A 16641-nucleotide genomic window follows, 5' to 3' on the forward strand; every position below is an offset into this window, starting at 1 on the left:
GAAGAAAAATGTCCGGTTTGCTACCCTGCACTGGGGAAGGGGGGACTAAAAGGTAAGAGAATAAAGAATAAGAGAAAGAGTAAAAAAATTTGAAGGGAAACACACACACACACTCAAGCCCGCCGAGTGTCCTTACTTACGTACTTACGTGAAGCAGTGATAGATGCGGAAGTATGATGCAGCAGCAAGATTCAATCGTCGCCACTATAGAGATGAAGTTGCCTCAGCATTGTATGTAATATGCCCGTTAAAGAAGATAAAGAAGCTTTGATCGTGCAGGAGCTAACTGCGCTTTTGATACAGACACACATATGAGTGCAATTTATGAACTACTCGTGAGAATTACGGAAGCATGCTTCGAAAGGTCATTTCCTTAATGGACACAGGCAGTTGTACGACCGGCAGCGCAAGTTACCTTCTTCATGCAAAACAAACATGGTTGACTTTGACGTTAAGAAAGTGCAGTGTAGAGATAGAATATTTCACTTGCTTACCAATTTCGCCTATAGCGTACAAAATGTGGAGATTCAGTTTGACGATCTGGTACTATGAACCACTGCACGAAAAGAAGCACAGAAAATATGGGAAAGAAATGTATTGATGGTGGCTGTCACAGCTCATACGGAAGACCAACGAGTAACCTGTGCCACTTAACTGCATCAATCTCTCCTGTCATAAAAAGTAATAATAATTTCTGAAGTTTTACGCGCAAAACCACGATATGATAACGAGGCACGCCGTAGTGGAGGGCTCCGGAAATTTCGACCATCTATATAGTGTTATTCAACGTGTACTGACATCTCACAGTACACAGGCCTCTATAGCTTTTCGCCTCCGTCGAAATCTGACCGCCGCGGCCGGGATCGAACCCGCGACTTTCGTGTCGCGGGTTCGAACCGTAACTATACTACCGCGGCGGACTCCTTTCGTTGGCAAGACAACATTGTTTTCCGTCGTCGTGACAGGCTATAAGGGTATCAAGTGGGGCAAGCAGAAATAGACTGCAGCTGCGGCGTCGAGCGGCACTGGAACCTGTATATTGCCGCAGAGTCTACCGACAAAACTGCTAGCCATAGAAGTAAGCAGCTCGAAAAGCAAGATGTAGCAGGGAGCTTCGACGGCGACGGCGGGGTGCGGGCCTAAGGAGCTTCGCTCCTAATAAGTTTTCTCTACCATGAAGCGAGCGAGCCGCTGGGCTAGCCCCCGCAATATCTCGCGCCTGCTCGCGCTTCTTGTGGCCGCGCAACAGATGCCTCTCGCACAAGGTCACGAGACAATGGGTTGACCTGCGAGGTATGGTGGCTAGAATATGCGAGGCTTGAGAAGAAGAGGTGCGTTCGTCGAACGGACACATTTATGTGTGGAACGCGAACTCCTTGAATTTGCACCTAGTTTTCTGGGCACAAGTTCACCCACAATAAACGAGTGTTTGTGTTTCCCCTCTCATAATAATAGGCTATAGTATGTTCCTCGAATTCGGAGACACATGGTATCCAACGATTCGCCGCGCGATGCGCACATGATTCCGCCAAGTGTAAGGAGAGAACGAAGTCAGACGGCACCACACTGCGAAAGCTGCAGGCGACCGCGTGAATTTAAGTTCCAAACTAACCTTTTGCAGCCGATCTGTTGAAGTCGAGCTTGCTCCATGGGCAGCGATGTTTCGCAGCATGGCCAAGTCGGGAGAGGGGGCAAGTGTACACAGCGAGAAGGAAAGCATATAATAAGCCTTGTAGAGCAAAGGTGAGGGATAAGATGAGAGAAAAGGTGAAAGCAACGTAAATGGTGAGGGAGAGAGGAAAGGGTGAGGGTAAAGCGTAGTAAAGCGATAGAGTGTCACGGCAAGGAACGAGTGAGGCGAAGGAGAGGAGGAACCTTGCTTAGCTTTGATCCTGCTTGGCTAAACCACGCTCTTCACCTAGCTTTGCACTAATTTGCTGAGGCTTCCCCTCCGCTACGCTGGTCGTTGGTGTTCGCGATAGCAAAGCCACGTCTAACTTTTTTTTCCTGCATCCCATAAGTCCATTTCAACTTTCAACAAGGGTTCTACAAAGTCCATATATATATATAGCAACTTATTACATCACAGGCGGGACGCAGACGCTTACATGGGCACGTCACTGTGTCGCGGATGCAGCGCTGCAGAATTTGGAGCCCGCTGCGCGGGAGAGCGCATCTTTAGAAAAGAAACCCGTTCTTCCAAAACAGACAAACGGCGAGCGCCGGTCTCGGTCCGGTTCTTCTCGCTACAAGAGTCGCGATGGCATCACTCTCGTCTGCAGTAGCCTGCTTGCAGCAGCGTAACCGGAAGCGACATTAAAGACAGCGCTTTCAGGCTTGAAAAGCTTTTTCTAAAAAGCGAGCGGCTCCACGTCATTTCCTGTCCGGCGTTTGTTTCACGTCCGGCGTCCAGGAACAGCCTGTAACACACCACGACGCGCTTACGACGAAGCGCGGTCATCGGCTTCCCGGCGCACGGCGGGAGATCCCAACGGGAGGATTGCAGTGGTGCACCACGCTGTTGTCGGTGTCGCTGCCACACATGGAGACGGAGGCTGTCGACCTCTGAGCCACCAACGACAACGGGTGCACGTCCTCTGCTGCGAGTCGGTAAGCTTCGACTCATTAGGATTGAAAGATGGTCAAGTTGGTGTCGGTCTGTTTTCTGTCCAACAGGACATGCCACATATGTCATTCTGATTTTGATACTATAGCAAAGTCGTGCCGGTCAATAATAATAATAATTGTCGGGGTTTTACATCTCGAAACCACGATATGATAACGGGGGACGCTGTAAGGGAAGGCTCCGGAACGTTTGACCATCTGGTGTCATTTAACGTGCACCTGAATCTAACTACACGGGCCCCTAGTATTCCGCCACCATCGAAATGGGGCCGCCGCCGCGGCCGGGATTCGATCCCTCGGCCTTCGGGTCAGCACTCGTGCATCGTGACCAGTATACCACCGTGGCGGGTAAGCCGTGTCGTTCAGTATGAAGCCCCAACTTGTAAGAGCAATAGAATGCAAAGCGCAAATTAGTTACGGGACATAAAAGAACACACGCACACACCGCAGTACAAGCGCTATCAGTATAAAGTGCAGAGCGCAAATTAGGTACAGGACACACATATATAGAAGAACACACGCTTCCATATCACGTGCTGTGTATGGCCGGGCTGCTTGCCCTGTGATGTGTGTGTTCTTCCATGTCCCGTACGTAATTTGCGCTCTGCAGTTTACTATTGTGAACCAATAGCCGAGCACTGGCGCAGCCAGGGGAGTAGGGGTTGGGGGTTCAACCCCCCCCCCCCCCTCTCGAAGTATTTCAATTTTGCATGCGCATATATATACACGCACACATACAAACGCACGAACATACATAAAGGGCGGTTACCCCCCCCCCCCCCCCCCCCACACACACACACACGCGAAAAATATTTCCCACTATGGTACTGTAGCCCAGCAACAAATTCCCTTATTATAGAACAATGTTCATCGTGAGATGAACTAAGCCTCCACACCACACACACGCTCCACGAGCCTGATACGGATACCTCTAAATTACTTCAGTCTTGCGTCAAGCGAACGCACATTATGACGTCACACTTACTAATCTCATCACACTGTCAGTCCCCATACACTGCGTTTTTTCTTCCGTTTGCACCTATATACTCTAACTCGCGGTATTCTGCTAGAGAGATTTCGGCAAATGAACAATTATGCAGGCCCTAGCATAAGACGTATCGGCGTAATGATGATATACTGATGACGAACGCGTTGAACTGATGATGGAGGCGTTGATTATGATACGCGGTGATGATGATAATGAGTAACGCGTTGAAACAGAGCCGTCGGCAATAAGCAAAGTTCCATCTGCGACGAAGAATGATGGGACCTTGTGCACCTGGTGTTCCCAACGTTCACATATGTGGACACTCGTTTTCTTCTAGAAATGAAGCTAAATTGTTCCTGGTTTTCTGGTTATTTCCTCTCTCATCTGCATTGTTTACTGAATATATTAAAAATACTTGCACAACTGGATTAGCCATGGGATATATTAATTTTCATATTTGCCTCCATTGCGAAGGAAGTGGAGGGGGAGGGGGTGCGGTGAAACTTGGGCCCCGTGAAATGCAGGACACGCCTTTATATATATGCTGACAACGTCACGAAGGCTCTGAAACGTGCATACGCGTGCTAAGCTGAAGAGCGCGAATTCGGCGCGGCCGGGACAAAGAAGAATACACACAGCACGAGGTTAGCGCTTGTCCTGTGCTGTGTGTATTCTTAATTGCCCCCGCAACGAATCTGCGCTCTGCAGCTTAGCATTATGAATCAGCTAGGCCAGCAGCAAATTCCTTTAAGTGCATGCGCGTGCTCGCGCGCATCTGCTGACGTTCTCCGAGCAGCAGCAGCAGCAGTAACAGCAACAACAACAGCAAAGTGAGCAAGGAGCTTCAGAAAGCAAGAGTGCACTTGTCACGGCCCTCTTAGGCGACGGTCCTCAGCTGAAAAGCCGCCAGTAGTGCGCGCAAAGAAAGCCCCCGCCAACAAGGCGCTGTCCACGAACCAAAAAGACCTTTTCAGTGCATCTGGCGCACGCAACGAAACGTCAGCTCCGCATATATGCAGGATGCTTATGCCAGAGCAGGACCTGTCTCGATTTGAAATGCGTGGAGCACGGTGCGTGTACGTATATATGCACGGAGAAGCGCGTGTGCGAGGCACTTTCGCGTGGCCACGACAGAAGCGAAGTTGTTTTCAAGGTGAACGTTGCGTCCACAAAGGATTTGCTCGCAAATGTCCCTCCTTATTCTGATCTGTCTTTTTGTCCCGTATCTTTCACCTTGTCTTTTATTTCTTCCTCTGCGTGGTTATGTGCGCGATGCAAGCGAGACTAAGAACTGTACGAGCACTCCCATCTCCTTTATGCAGGGTGTGCACGGTTCGTTGATGGAGCAGCTGCTAAGAAGGAGTTCCCATTCACGCTTACCGAGCACGTCATGCTCCGCCTCTGCGTTGCTTGTTCCGCGCAGCATCGACGGCTGTTGCCGGCAACGCATAAAAACCCCGTTGGCGACAAGCAACGATAGGATACACACAGCGAAGCGCGCGCGTCATAAAACGAGCCATAAGCAACGTCGTAAAATAGGTCACGTTGACGCGAAAAATGCATCGTAGAAGGGTAGAGTCTAACGAAACGTAGTACATGTGATCTGGGCGGGAGAGGAATCGCGGAACATAGCTGCACACCATGAATAATTTTTGGGGTTTTACGTCCCAACGTCACGATATTATGATTATGAGGGACGCCGTATATATAGTGGAAGGCTCTGGAAATTTTGACCATCACGTGTTGTTTAACGTGCACCTAATCTAAGTACACGGGCCTTCAGCATTCCACCTCCATCGAAAAGCGGCCACCGCTGCCGGGTTTCGATACCGCGACCTTCGTGTCAGCAGTCGAGCACCATAATCACTAGACCACCGTGGTGGGCACGTTTTTCTCACAAAACTACACAAAAGCATTAGTTACGGTGGCAAGCGTGCAGATGCGTCAGTTACAGGGCTTCTTATGCGTAACCCGCATACGGGTTTTACTGTGTGCGGTTACGAATTACCGTTTAGAAGTATACGTGATGTGATGCTATGCTATAGCGACACTGATGATGCAGAGGCTAACCGTAAAAAGACAAAGCTAATATTGCAGTGGCTTACACGTTTTACTTGGCTGCTGATGTACTACAAAGCGTTGACAGTAAGATAACCATTATGCCACACTACTTTCGTTATTATTTTTTTTTCGACCAAAACACTGACGCGACTTAAATAAAATTCAGATGTATTGTAGCGCGACAACGCGACAGGACCTCGCTACCAGCTCTGCTAGTGTTGTTATACGGTTCCGGTATAATCCTTTATCTTCAATGTCGAGGAGTTTACGGACAAGCTAAATATTCCTTAATCAATCCAGCACCGCAGGCGACGGAACTGTATTTGTAAAGGCTGACACCTGAATTATACCGGGAAGGGAACAAAGCCACCGGAGGGTGTTCACACGATGGTCTCATTATCCCGCCGTCGTATATTACAGCTTAGCAGGTATAATGTGTTGCACTACTAGGCCCGAGGACGCGGGTTCGATCCCCGGCCACACTCGGATGGGGTACAAATGTAAGAACGCCCGTCTGCTCAGATTTAGGTGAGCGTTAAAAAAAACCCAGGTGGCTGAAATTAATCCACAGTGCACCCCACTATGACGTGTTTCGCAGTCGCGTATTTTGGTTTTTGGCACGTAGAAACTCAAGTAAACGGTACGGCGCCGTACCCATAAGAATATAGAAACCATGCTGCATTTCTGCTTACCTTCGGTAATTGACGAGCACTGCAGACGCAATCAGACTGCATATGGGCGACGAACGAGACACACGTTAACAAGATTCAAAACCGTCGTCATATCATTACGCGTCATCATCAAATAGGCTGGCGGTGATGATGATGCGTAGAAATATGTCGACGGTATTGGGCAGCGACGGAAAAAGCTGCTCCGCTTTACATGAAAGGCAAAAGTTCGGCCATGTCGTTGTGACGCGACCAACAACGGTGCGCACGCGCTTCACGCAGGAAACCTGGTGTTTTGTGACGTTGCCTTTCACTGTACACCCTTATTACTGCGTTGTGACGGCTCACGAGTTCGCGATCCCGGAGATAACGGCAGCGCGGCGGCTCCCGCGCCAACAGCGAAGAACGAAATGGATGGAAACTGAAATGAATTCACTGATTCAGCCATCTCGTAACTGTCTCGACCTATATGCACTGTTTCATACATTCGGTGCAACGCTATAAAAACAGAGAGACTTTTTGCAGTAGATGCGTCCGCACCAAGAAAAGTTCATGATACTACCACCGTAATGTGATTATTATTTCGTTTTAGACTAAGTAAGAAATAAAGATGCTTTGCGCCTTAGAAATAAAGAAACCCCGTTAATTATACGGCTGTCAAAAGGTTGTTTCTGGATCGCTAAGCGTCTCTTTGTTTTCGTATCGTGGCCTCCGCGATCAGTTCGGTAGCGCGCAGCCGGAGCCAATCGCGGAGGCCACGTTTCAACGACGACATCCAAGGGCGAGACGCGCGGACTTGCCCATTTTGCTGGCCGAATTTCTTGCATAGTTTTCCGCAGCGTTGCGCCTGATGCATGAGATGGAGTGTAGTTGGTCTTGCATAAGAATGGAATTGACGCCAGAGAAGATGTGCATTCAGGGCTCACCGTACCACGTAATACGGACTACAATTCCGTGCCATTCCATGTTGCGTGACGTCATTTTCGCGCCGTACATGTGGGGCCATGACGTATTTCGGAATGGCCAATGAAAAGCGCTCTACGAGTGCTTTTTTCTAATAGTATTCCGCGGTACGGTATAGGCCTGCAGATCAAGCACGCATGCAAGCGCTATCGTTCGTGCCTTTTCTGCAAGCGCGATTCCTTTATAACGCTTATATTCCCTTGAATAGTTGTAATCGTGTCATTTTGTCATTTCTGTTTGGTTCCTGTACACTCTAAGCCAAAAATGGGGAATATGAGAGTAACTGCGGGTTTTAGTCCTAAAGACCAACTGTTACTCCCCAAAAAAGACCAACTGGAACAAGATGGCTGACATTTCAAGTTTGGGGAGTAACCGTTTAGGGTTAGGTTGAAAGGGAGCAACAGAAGGACGAACGGCAACATTTGCTCTCGGCGTGCAACCGTTGCTCTCCTGCAGGACGCAACCCTGTATCGGCCGATGCATGGGCCACATTTTCTTGCGGGCTGGCGTAAGGAAACTGCTTTTTGTAAACTGAACAGAGAGATACGCACGCTAATAGGGACATTTGGCTTGTACGTATACTTTTTGACGTTCCGTGTTACCGGAGCACATGTTTTAGAACAGTTTTAACTCCCCGTACGTAAACGTTTACGTAAGTAAGTAAACGGATACCTTTACGTTTGTATAAACCATGAAATGGTGATGATAACTGCACTTCAATTATATTTATTTAGATAGATCGTATCACCGCTGCGGCAAATCACGAGTGTTTTCAGCGTGTATACCGAGTTATCCGACGATGGTGTCGCCATCTTGTGACGCTTCGTGCAACCACGTATGGCACGTTTGTTTTCGCCAAGTGTTTTTGAGGAAAAAAATGATTGAAAAGATACCTCATTCGTAATTATGCCGCGGCAAGGCATTTACACCAGAAGTAGAACGCACGATGTTTCTGCAATAACAATTTTTTGCTTGCCTGGTTCATCTTGTTCCCGCTAGATGGCGTGACCTATTCAGCCTGTCGGGGTATTTATGTCAAGGCTTCTCACGTTTTACGGCTTCGGTATTCTATTTCTAGCTCACTCGAGTGACTTTAGCCGCTGAAACAAGGTGATCGCAATTGGCGCTCGCACTTCGGCTTATTTTTACTCGGCGGCTGGAGCCTCGGTAAGCGGGTATCGCGAGTAGCCGCGAACGAAGATGGATTTGCGAGATAGGGCCGTAAATATAAAGCCAATCTGGCGAGTAGTTCACGTTCCGTAAAGCCCGCGCATGCACAGATTCCTTCCGGCAACTCGTAACACAGTAACGTAAAGCTAAAAGCCCCTAATACAGGCTAAACATCCTAATAAAAGGCATGGTCGCACTGGAACGCCAGCACCTGAAGCTGCTGTCGTCGCAAGTTAAATGGTGTGTTTGCGTATAACACTTGTCATAAATTATAGCCTGAGAATGTGGCAATAAAACGCGAAGCTTCGCGAGACTCCGCATATACATCACGACAAAGAAGAGGTTGAGAGAAGTACACAGTTGATAGACTTTACATTTGCGGTTTTTTGCTGAACGGCAGTCTCCAGTACAAATCAGCAAAAGCCCCGACTGCAGGGTTACAGCAGAGATCACGCAACGAACACTTTAATCGCGATGCGCAGAAAGACTAACAGCGAGCTAACGCCGCTGCCCCTCCCCCCCCCCCCTCATCTCTACCTTGTCACTGGCTGATTTTGGCGGGAGGGCAGCTATCGCAATCGGGTCCGGTAGTTTGACTTTGCGTTTAATCTCAGAGCAAATGGACGTTATCAGCTCGGGCTGTGTTGTCTATTCAAAGGGGAGGTGACTCTTCCGCAAAAAAATATTATTAATATTGATATTAATAATAATAATGATAATAAAGAAGAAAACACACCTCCGGGCAAAAATAAAAAAAAATTACTGGCCTTTTAGCTATCGCAAAAGGGAGCTCTGGCAAAGCCTGTGTTTTCGCGAGAGACTCATACCCTGACGTTTTCAGATGTTTACACTGTTGCTTTCGATTCTCTTTCGAACATCACCACTGGTACTGCACGCCTATGCTAATTTCATTAATGTGTCAGAACGCGCAACGACCCGTCGGTACCTACATAATCTCGTTTCCTTTCAGACGGGGCCGTAGCGTGTGGTGGCTTAGTGGTTAGCGTACGCGCATGGCGACTAAGTGGTCGCGAGTTCGAATCCTGTGTGTTTCTTGCAAATTTTCTAGAATTTATTTCTCAATGGCATGTCTGTGTATCGTTTGTACATCCGAACAAATATCTGTATAAACATTAATATGCTCTACGAGTCAATCAAAAACGAATTTTTTTTTTGGCCCAAGAAGAAACTAAGGAGTAACGGGAAGGAGCATCCGTTTCACCCTCGAGGAGCATCAGGAAGGAGTAACAGTTGGTCCTCAAAGAGCAACTGGGGGGACTAACCGTTCATCCCCTGAAGGAGCATCTGAAAGGAGAGCAACGGTTCGTCCCCTTGCCGTTGCTCCTTTTAGGAGAGTAATGGGAGTGGCAATGCACTTGCTCCCTCAAAGGAGGAACCCCTATACCCCCGTTGCTCTCTTTTGGCTTAGAGTGTACGGGGCGACTATACTCTATCTGGCTGAACCCAGAATTTGACACTGTCCACAATAGAAACCCTGTTCTTTCGCAGTCTTTCTCTTTTTATTACTATTTTTTACCTTTTTTTCCCTGGAATTATCGGTACATGCATACAACACTGCAGAAAGCATATGGGACGATGATGAAAGCGGTAAGGGCAGCGTCATTTAGTCGGAGAAAAAGCTGGCACAGCCTGAATAAAGGGCAAGAAAGGAATACAGAACATTGATTGGCTTTTGGAACGCCGCATACAGCGGCACGCATTAATAAGCCATATTAGGTATTATGAATAAATGAAGACAGCGTGTATAATTCCGCGCACGTTCCGGAACTGACGCGCGAACGCCTGGTGGCGTTGACTGCCGCAAAGCCGTGCTGTGAAAGAACCCCTAAACTATACCTCTGAAAATACAGAGAACGAGCGCGTCATTCTCTCCTGGCGTCTCCAGTCTTTTCGGCACATTTCGTGACGCCAGCAGTATGTTCACGTGACGTCATAGGGAAGTAAGCTCTCGATTGGTCCTATACGAGGGATATTAGTTGTGAATTGTCTACTACCCTGCTTTGCCACGCACGGTCGCACGCCAGTTCTTCCTTGTCTGGCATGACTCTCGGGCGCGATCAACTGATTTCGCCTCGTTTTATGCGTTTTCGACTGCGCAAGCGGAGATAACAGCGTGTAGCCGAAAAGCGCGAAATCCCGATGGACTCAACTCTTACAGTGCTGACATTGTCCGCGTGTCTTACGAAGAAATAAGTGGCGAGGAGGAAACAGCGACTGCAGGAAGAGTAGTGAAGACGAGAAAGAAACCATGCGCTCTTTCGTGTTTGAACTCGGAGTGATTTAGGGGCTCTTGAAACGCGTCCACAGTGCACCCTTACGTGCATGCTGCACTCATCTTTTTTTTTTTTTGGCGCAGAGAGATATGCGTCGACTGTCGCTGACGCTGTTATGTGTATGTGAGTCATTGTCGCGAGATCTTGCAGCGCGGAGGCCGTCGCGTGACGCATGACGGCGCGCTTGATCGCTGACGTAACGCGGCCGACGACGACCCATAGCGGCTCGACGCTTGGCCTCTCGCCGCGTGAGAATTTTCTAGGTCGGGGCGCGCTGAACCCCGCCGCCGCTGTCGGGACACGTGCTGTGATGAGTATTCTCGCAGGTTCTCGAAGATTCTCGTTGTCTTGACCGAGAGAGAGATAAGCTAAAAAGTCGCACGCTCCCTTACACATTTGCCTGAGACGCATTGAAGGCGAAAGCCTTATTTTTTTTTCTTTTCCGTCGATTGTATCCATTCTATTGCAGCCCGAGAAATTAATGGCTGCGTTCCGTGAATGAATCACCATCACCACAATCATCATCAGTCCTGGGGTCCCCTGCAGGGCAAAGGCCTCTCCCATGTTCCGCCAATCAACCCGGCCTGTGCTTGCTGTGGCCACGTTATACCGCAACTTCCTAAGCTCTCTTCCCACTTAACTCTGTCTCCCCTCACGCGTTTGTCATCTCTCGAATCCATCTGTACTCTTAATGCCAGCGGTTATCTTGCCTACGCGCTACACGCCCTGCCCAGCCCATTTCTTCTTCTTGATTTCAACTATGATGTCCTTAACCCCCGTTTGTCCCTGACCCACTCTGCTCTCTTCTGTTCCCTTAAGGTTTACACCTAACTTTTTCTTCCATTCTCGCTGCGTCGTCCCAACTTGGAGTTGAACCCCTTTGTATAACCCGGCCATGTTCTGCTCCGTAGGTAGATGATGCAGCTGTTATATACCTTCCTCTTGGCGATCGTGGTAAACTATTATTCATGATTTGAGAATGCGTGCCGAATTGCTCACCCCCATTCTATTCGCTAGTTACTTCATTCTCATGATTGGGTTCTGCTCACTACCTGCCCTAAGTATACGCGTATTCCTTTACCGCCTCCAGTGCCCGCTCGCTACCTATTGCAAAACGATTTTCCCTTCCGAGACTGTCTACTACTTTACTTGTCGGCATTAATCAGACCTACCGTTGGCTTTCCTGCTACGTGACGCCAGCTGGCAAAATAAGAGTGTTTCCACACTTGCCGTCGTGCTACGAGAGGTGCTAGCTAACACTCGCAGGTTTATATGCGCAGAAATACCAATAACGTGGTCCGGAGTACAATCGCCGCTGTAGCTTAATCGGTAGATCATCGGACGCGTTATCCGAAGCTTCTATATAGGTTTCGGTCCCTAGACAGGCAGCAAGTCTTTTCGTCCACTTTAATTTCTTTCTTTTCGCATTTATATCACAGTCACCAGAATACAGTCCACCCCCTGACCCTTCCTTGCGCGATGGCGTAGAGGTAGACATTAACTTCGCATGCAAGAGTCCGTGGTTCGAATCCCGGTGCCGCTCAATTCCCCTCCGGATTAAAAAAAAAAACCGCGTGATGATGCTAAGACGCCTGGAGTGCGGCCTCAACGGTGACCACGCCAGTAAAGCACCCCTTCACCACAGAAGATTGGCCGCCTGTGCAGTATTTAGCCAGTATACCTCTCACATGAATACCCAATACCGTCCCTTAACTTCACTATATGCTAGTTTTCTCTGCATTGCGTGTGTGACACCCACACACACACACAAAGTGAAACACATAATGTGTATCACTTTCTGGCTTCCCTCTAAAAATCCACGATAGAAACGAAACGTGAACCCGTGAGAAAGCAGTGAAAAAGAGTCTTTCCGCGTTTTTCTCACCTCGTCTGCTTGTGAAACGAATGACATTGGTAAGATGCCGAACAGCACGGCCGTGTCTGAAGGCATAGCTGATGTCCTGCGCTCGAGTAGGTCATCGGGGAATAGTATAGGGTCATAGTAAGGTCATAGTATAAGAGAGCGAAAAGACACGAGTGCCAAGAGAACGATAGGGCGTGGATCTTGACACCATAGCACACTTTTCCTCGGTTATCTAGAGGTCTTTATCGGTGCGACTTCCGCGTTTGTTGCGCGTTCCTTCTGAGTGGCCGCGCGAGATAGCGCTGTTAATTGGCCGCGACCCCGACCCACGAGGGAGATAACGCGTACGAGACAGCGAGCCTACCAGGGAAAAAAAAAAAAGATACGTACCAGCAATCAATTCGAAGAATGCGATAAGTTAGAACCCGACCCATGGACTGATTGCGAAGTCCCTCTTTTAAGCGTATACGCGAGACAACTCGGCTAATTGAGACATGGGCAGATTAGACAGTTTTAGCGTTGAGCTTAGCGCATTTAGACACGCATGATGGTTGATAAGGTTTTTTGCACTAGCATGTAGGCCCAAGAGTGTTACGAAATTTCTGTGTATCGTGGAGCCGGGTTAAAAAGAACCTTTTGAGGCGAAGGGCCGAGTTGCATGAAGCCGACACGGCGGGGGCGGGAGTCTTTTGCAGGCAAGAGAACAAATTCTGACCTCGTGCCGGGGGCCGCATAATACTGCCCCGCGGGCCTCAGGTTGCCGACCCCTGGTATAGGGTGTTAATAAATGTAATATAGGTGTGAAGGGCCCGACGAGCATGGTAAGGTTTCTCAGGTAAAACTTACGTAAAATAAAACAAAAGAGGAGTATCCATAGACAATGTCAGACATGCATTTACACTTGCTTGGCATGTGTTACGAGGCTGCAATTATTGGCGAAGCCAGGAGGTGCATGGGGGGTTAAACTTCGCGAAACGTTTCAATCTTGCATGGATACATTACACGCACACATACAAACACACGCAGCACGACTGTACATAAAGGATAGTGACTCCCCTCCCAACCTGAAAAGAAAATTCTAGCTACATCCTTGGCTGCAACGGGTTAGGTTTAAGATATGCACCTTAAAAATTGATGTCGTTAAGAAAAAAAGGACACAACGCAGGACACAGCGCTGTATCCTAGTGCTCTCTGTCGCCATGCACCGTCTCTTTTGCGATAAACCTCAAGATATGCAGTACCTACTGCGGGCCCGTAGCCAGAGGGGGGGGGTGCTAGCCCCCCCCCCCCCGTAATTTTGGTGAAGTAGGTGTTTTACCAAAATAAATAATAAAAATAGGTGTTTTTCTCATACAGTCAAGGTTTTCAGCAAGTGCCCCCCCGAAAAAAATCCTGGCTACGGGCCTGACCTATATACTGGCACACCAGCCTGTTTTGTTGAGCTTTAACCTGCCTGCGTGCAATCCTAGTTTCAATTCATTTCAATTTAGTTTATTGAAGCATACACTGTCTGAGTTGAAAGGACTACAGGCAGATTAACTCTGCCCGACTAAGGTTCCTCTACCCATGCATTTGCTCAGGAGCAGTGACAAAAACAATGACTGTCTTTTCCTTCTTCATTCACAATAGAACATAAGAAATATAATAGTTGGAAAGGAGAAATCACATCGCGAACAGGCAGGTTCAAGGTTGTAGAGTTGGTCAGTAGCAAGTAATTCAAGCTGTTAAAAATAGCGCACTACGTTCAGTTGGTTGCAAATTTTTGCTATGCAGCGAACTGAACTTATTATCACGACGATCGCTAACGATATCGCCTTTGAATGAAAGTGACTAGAAGCTATCATGCCTGTTTAAGTCACTTGCACGCGTCCTAACCTATAATTTTAATTTGTCTCGGAAACTTAACATTATGCGTGCGACAATCCCTTGTGTAGGCTTCTATGTATTTTTCCCCAGAATATATTCTGGGGAAAAATCATAAAGCCTGCTAATTTGAAGATAATCGTTCAACGTGAAACGTTGGCTCTAAAGACATCCCCTATTCAGCGACTTCTCATCACTTCAAGGCACCACCTGTCCCTGACCTTAAGAAGGTAACGTCATACGCGCTTCAAAGACATGCGACAGTGGAGCAGAAGCTGTGGCTAACCGGCGTCAGCTATAGACGTGAGAGCGAACATACGAATTCACGTGTCCGCGCACATACAGGTAAGTCTATGACAACTAGACAGATCTCAAGAAACAGATTGAACAAGGTTGCAAAAACGAGAACGTTCCGAAACCCGGCACACTTAACAGAGTAAATTCCAGACAGCACCCACGAACGAGCTGCAAGCTTTGCAAGCACGAACACGCAGGCATTACACACATCTTATAGAAAGCAGAGATCGGAGCAATATGCCGAGAGGACAGCACAGAACTGGACCTTCTCGAGGAGCGATGGCTAAGCACTCTGACTAGCTCGGATACACGACCAAGAGTGGGCGATCTAGCGTGCCCGGGCAGCCTATGTTTCACCGCACATAATTCCCGGGTGGTGTCAGCACGGGCCGGCAACCGCGCAAGTGCTTTTCTCAATAAAGTCTTTTCCGTTCGTCCTATGACATGCTTAGTCCCTTTGTCTCGTGAGATTGCCAAACCTAAGGAGCATCGGGCTCAGTCTTTCCTTGTGAGAAAGTGCAACTGGAACAATCGATTGCTGATAGCGAACGTTTAGAGGTCATACCTTTGGTGATACCATTCTTCGTCTATATATCTGCATAGCTAAGGCGTTCACGTTGAAATAGGTATGCGCTGCTTGCAGCAGCAGCTTTTACATCTACTCTCTGTTTCTATCAGATACCGAGTTACTGTGTTAGCGATAGGATATCCCTTAAGTTATGTTTACGTATAGCTCTGTAATACGTGAAACTTGAATGAAATTATAACGACGGCATTTGGGTACTTCGCTCGTAGTCATACGTGTTCTCAGTAGAACAAGGCGAATCCGGCCCAGAGAGAGTGCCTGACCGTATTTAGTTAGCAGCGCTTGACCTTAATCCTCCAGCGGTCACGCTTGTCATAACTAACCGACACCGCCTTAACGTACGCATCCTTGTTGCGGAGCCGGCGCAGTGGACCGGTGTATGTAGTTTTAGCCCTAACCTTGATACCTGTAAAGACCTGCTGAACCGCGACCAAGCAGACAAATACGCCTATAACCATTACTTCTGGAACCCACGTAAAGCTTCGGTATTAGCCCTGTACAAAAAACAACATTCCCGTATGGTTTTCGCAGCCTGGTGGAAGCTATATAGGTGCGCTTAACAGGAACGAGATCTAGCCATGCTCTGTTGACTCCAGGAATGACAGCTACGCGGTGCTACGAAACGGTTCCATAACCACCCCTTCCTGTTACCGCGGCGCTCGTCAAAGAAAAATAAAACGCTGCTCTTAGCCAGGTACGTCTCTAGGCACTCCCGTAGCAAGAATGTACGCTGGCGTATACCTGCGTGTATAAAACAGCACTTATAGACCCACCACAGCCAAGGATGCGCTCAGCAGGATTACGCGGACACGTATAAGCTGCCACACTATCGGCGTGAAAGAGAAGTGCAGAGGGGAGGCGTCCGCAAAAGGCCAAAGCCGCCGCAAGTCATCGCACGCGGAGAGCTTCGCCGACGACGTGCCTCGTCCATGGGCCGTTGCCCCTCTGGCAGACGCGGCGGTCCGAGACGGACTCTCACGCCACGCCGACCAAAGGGAGCGTCCGTGTCGGGAAGGGTGGCGGCACATCCCCCGCCCTCTTCTGCAGGCTCTGCCAGCAAGCAACACGCCCAAGCGCAACAGCCTGGGACCTTTTTCGCCATGCTACGGCGGCGCAGCCGCCGGAGAGACAAACTGGGTTATGGCAGCCTTCCTCGCCCCCTCCGTCACATCCCTGCAGCATCCGTAGCAGCACCAGCGGCACTCGGCCAACCGAGCAACAAAGAGACGCAGCAGGACCACTCGCAGTGGGGTATTTTTCGT

General features: G+C 48.7%; 1 protein-coding gene and 1 long non-coding RNA gene across 3 annotated transcripts in view; one reads left to right on the forward strand and one right to left on the reverse strand.

Annotated features, from left to right (window-relative positions):
- Nucleotides 1-16641, reverse strand: part of LOC119404808 (uncharacterized) — a 39870-nt gene that overhangs the window by 5432 nt on the left and 17797 nt on the right. The window contains exons 1-2 of one of the 2 annotated variants that reach the window (XR_005186375.2): nucleotides 1613-1641; nucleotides 495-556 (exon numbers count right to left, since the gene is read on the reverse strand). This is a non-coding gene — a long non-coding RNA (uncharacterized LOC119404808). Of the gene's footprint in view, nucleotides 1-494; nucleotides 557-1612; nucleotides 1642-16641 lie in introns of those variants that run through there. The other variant, XR_005186374.2, reaches the window with a different exon arrangement.
- The window catches only part of LOC119404807 (leukocyte elastase inhibitor), a 46684-nt gene continuing 32524 nt past the window's right edge, over nucleotides 2482-16641 (forward strand). The window contains exon 1 of the mRNA XM_037671479.2: nucleotides 2482-2610. The gene's annotated coding sequence lies outside the window, so the exon portion shown is untranslated. The remainder of the gene's footprint in view (nucleotides 2611-16641) is intronic.

The sequence above is a fragment of the Rhipicephalus sanguineus genome, chromosome 9 (genome assembly GCF_013339695.2).
Source record: "Rhipicephalus sanguineus isolate Rsan-2018 chromosome 9, BIME_Rsan_1.4, whole genome shotgun sequence".
NCBI classification, from domain to species: Eukaryota; Metazoa; Arthropoda; class Arachnida; order Ixodida; family Ixodidae; genus Rhipicephalus; species Rhipicephalus sanguineus.